This window comes from Polypterus senegalus, chromosome 11 (genome assembly GCF_016835505.1).
Source record: "Polypterus senegalus isolate Bchr_013 chromosome 11, ASM1683550v1, whole genome shotgun sequence".
In the NCBI taxonomy this organism is placed as follows: Eukaryota; Metazoa; Chordata; class Cladistia; order Polypteriformes; family Polypteridae; genus Polypterus; species Polypterus senegalus.
In genome coordinates, this window is record NC_053164.1 from 137,549,552 (window position 1) to 137,553,518 (window position 3,967).

The 3,967-nt window shown below is 35.4% G+C and overlaps 1 long non-coding RNA gene across 1 annotated transcript in view; it reads right to left on the bottom strand.

Moving 5' to 3' along the window:
* Positions 1-1,638, bottom strand: part of LOC120539815 — a 2,276-nt gene extending 638 nt beyond the window's left edge. The window contains exons 1-2 of the long non-coding RNA XR_005635688.1: positions 1,388-1,638; positions 944-1,158 (exon numbers count right to left, since the gene is read on the bottom strand). This is a non-coding gene — a long non-coding RNA (uncharacterized LOC120539815). The remainder of the gene's footprint in view (positions 1-943; positions 1,159-1,387) is intronic.
* Positions 1,639-3,967: the final 2,329 nt, after the last annotated feature.

Consider the following 3,967-nt stretch of genomic DNA (forward strand, 5'->3'; position numbering starts at 1 on the left):
AACAATTATTTTACACATGCATTAAACATAGTTTCTTATAAACCCCATTGAACCACTTCTTAATGTGGCCTGCATCATTGTAGTATGTTACCCCATTTTTAACTTTACATCTCTTAGTTGACGCATAGCTGCAGAGAAAAAATCTATATTTTCTACAGAGGAAATATCCGTAACACTATGCGCCTCAGTACATTCATTGAGTGTCTCAGTTTAAAAAGGCAAGCAAAAAATGTAATATTACAACTAACCTTGATTAATGACTGGGACAGCATTTAACATTTAGCATGAAGTTTAAATATAACTATTATTTTGTACTATTGCAACATCCATCCATCCATTTCCCAACCCATTGAATCCGAACATAAGGTCACAGGGGTCTGCTGGAGCCAGTTTCAGCCAACACAGGGCACAAGGCAGGAACCAATCCCGGGCAGGGCGCCAACCCACCACAGGACACACACACCCACACCCACACACCAAGCACAATTCAGAAACGCCAATCCACCTAACCTGCATGTCTTTGGACTGTGGGAGGAAACCCATGCAGACACGGGGAGAACATGCAAACTCCATGCCGGGAGGACCCGGGAAGCGAACCCAGGTCTCCTAACTGCGAGGCAGCAGCGCCACCGTGTCGCCCCTATCGTAACACCATCAGTCACCAGGCTGGACAGTCCCTGGATATTACACCGGTCAATCACAGGACACAATACAGCACACACCCACAATTCAGAATTTCATTGAGGCCAATTCGGAGATGCCACTTAACTTAAACCAGGCAGAAATGGAGAGAGCATGACAATTTCACACAAATAACAACGTGTGTGTAATTCCACCTCTGAACACTGGAACTGTGAATTAGTGGTATTCTACTATGTCACTTGTAAAATACATGTAATATTATAATAAACAATGTTTGAATAAGCCTATTTTTATACATTACATTCTGCATCTTGCAAATAGTCTCTCCAAAATCCCACTACAAGTAATTCAGCTTCATATCTGTTGCTTCCTTCCTCTGACATACGAAACTTGAAAAGCTGTTCAACCTCAATAGCTGTTAATTTTTTCTCCAATTTAATAAATAGGGATTGAAGCTGCTGTGGAAACTGCTGCAATGCTGAAAGAACTCCAAGGCTCCGCAGTCCTTCTTGAAATCTATAAATTAAAAAATGTAAATTCTCAGTAAAACCCAATTCCTATAACTACTTCCATATTTAATATGTTACATGCATATGTAACAATAATGAACCTGTAAGTAACACTTTCACAATAAAATATTTTACACATTGATTAATTTATGAAACATCTGAAATTCAGAAAAGTACATTAAATTTTCAGGGTATAAAAAGGAATAAATATTTATTTCATGAAATTGATATTATACCTTTCAAATGGAGTTCTTGTTCTCTGTAACACATACCAATGTGCCACATCTTTGGTAACAGCTCCTTTATTTTCCAAGGTGATTTTTCTGAAACACCCGGAAAGGCATAAAATGCAGGATGCTCTACCGATAGCTACTTGCAATTGTGTGTCTGATGTAGCTGTTTTTATCTAGAAGGAGACATAACAGTATTAAATTACGGTACTTTTTGTTTACAAATGGAACCAAATGTAAACTATGTAATTGTGTGATTGTTACTTACCCTTTCTTTAAAAGTGGACTGTAGTATGGATTACTTATTATTCAAGAAATTTAAAAGAATGCACTATCCATTTTTTTTGTAATATGTAGCTTACTCTATGTAGTTGTTGATAATGGAACAGATCATTTTTAATCTAAAGTTTTTATGCAGAGTGGATATAAAGCTTCTGATAGAACTGCCATCTATGGGGAGCAACATTGTACAACAGAAAAGAGTATAAAATCTTCAATGAAAAAATCACACTCTACTAGTGTCACATAATCCACATCAAGTCATCACATCATATGTCCCATGTACTTTAACTAATATATTATTAAATAAATCACTTCTGTAAAATGCTCTCGTGAATTGAAATGGAACATGTCGAACCATGAGTGAGTATTTAAAACTGTAGACCTACATAACATTATTAGATTTACTTTCATAGCGCTGAGCCACACAGGAGTACCTTGGGATTATTTTGCATCAGTTTGTGAAAGTGCAGAGTTGAACTGATCTTCTGCTTGTTGAAGCATCTCAGACATGCACAAGCATGAGGCAGACTCTGTTCCTGGTATTGTTTTCACACACTTTTGTTTAACTTTTAATCTTCAATTGTACTTGTCTCTCGGAGCACTTTGCAGTGTTGATATAACATGAAGCACAATGTTTCCAAGTGAATATGCGGTTATTGGGCTGGACTTATGACCACTGAATTAAGGAGGTATGTAGTTTTTCAAATGAAATGGTTGCTCGCATTTGAGTATGTAACATTTTCATTCATGATATTATTTTTTGGAAGTGGTTTATTTAACAAAACTTCAGTACAAATACATGTGTGTTTGAGACATTGTGAACATGGTAAATGACTTGAAGTGGATAAGATTTTTTTCACAGACGTTTCTGCCCCCATGGGCACCTATTTTATCAGAAATAAATGAAAAAAAAAGATTGTTGTGTTGATCATACCTCTAAGTTGATTGCGTATATCAATATTAAGAATATCCTCAACTTCTGCTTCAGTATTTTCTGGACCTTTGGCCAAGGATTTATAAAGAATTGGTGAGAAAAATCACGGTGATTGCCCCCCATGCACAACAGACCTTGCTATCAGTTGTCCCGCAAAAAAATAGCCATTTTCCTTTAATGCTGCATGAAAGATTGATAAAAAAAGGTTTTATGAAAATCAGTCACAAAAGCAAAACATTTAGTTATATGAAAATCCATTAGAAGGATAACTTAGTCAAGCAGTTAAGGATTTGAACGTCAAACTCTGAGGTTGTAGGTTTAAATGCCACCACTGACATTATGTGACCAAGTCCCTTCACCTACCTGGGCTATAATTAAAAAAGAAATGGAATGAATTGTTGTCTCAAAATTTTTCATCTTATTGGATAAAGGCATTAGGCAAATATTAACTAATAAAGTAAAAACAATTTAGCAAACATACCTGCTGAATTGCAACTTAAAAGTTTGCTCCATGAAGCACCCTCAAACATGCCACTGTAATCTTTCAAATATTTCAGGCATAAGCGGAAATATTCACGTTTTGGACCACCAAGATCTACTGCTCCTTCAGAAATGCCAATATCGTCTGTAAATTTTACATCAATTCTTTTTTTTGGAGTAAAGTTTGGTCTACTCATTGCTCTCACTGTGCCATCCCAAACATTTCTTCGCATTATATTGAACCGAGTAACTTCATGTTCATTTATTGCAGTGGTAAGTGGCATCAGTATTTGCTCAACAGACAATGAAGTATCTCTGTAAAGTTTAAATATTGCTTGGTTAATATTCTACATAAGGACTTATGCTGAAATATCCTGTCACACCTGCACCTATAGTAAGTTATATACATTTACAGGCCTACAGCTTCCTTTTGCTATGACTAGCAATCTACTGAAAATTCCAAAAAAATATTGATTGAACACATCATAAAACATGTACAGCTAAACAATACATTTAAACTGTCTGTGAAAAAAGTTTTTTAAATATTTGGGGTTCAACCCTGCATTAATTTAAACTACATACTGCTGGCTTTTAAGTGTCTCTTCCATCAATGATCTGCTAATTGCTTCTTGAATATCGGATTCTTCAGACAAGTATTCTTCATTTTCAAGAAGGTTAACATAGTCACTATATGGAAAGAATGTTCATAGAGGAAAATATTGTAGAATTAATTTCACAATATTAATTATTCACAATCAAAGCAAAACTTAAACTTTACTTTGTAGGACTCTTAAAGTAATACAAAAACATCCCTGGTATACTGACAATCTGTACTTTTAATCAAATGGTAAAATCTTTCCAAAAACAAGTGTTGGACTCTGCACATTGAT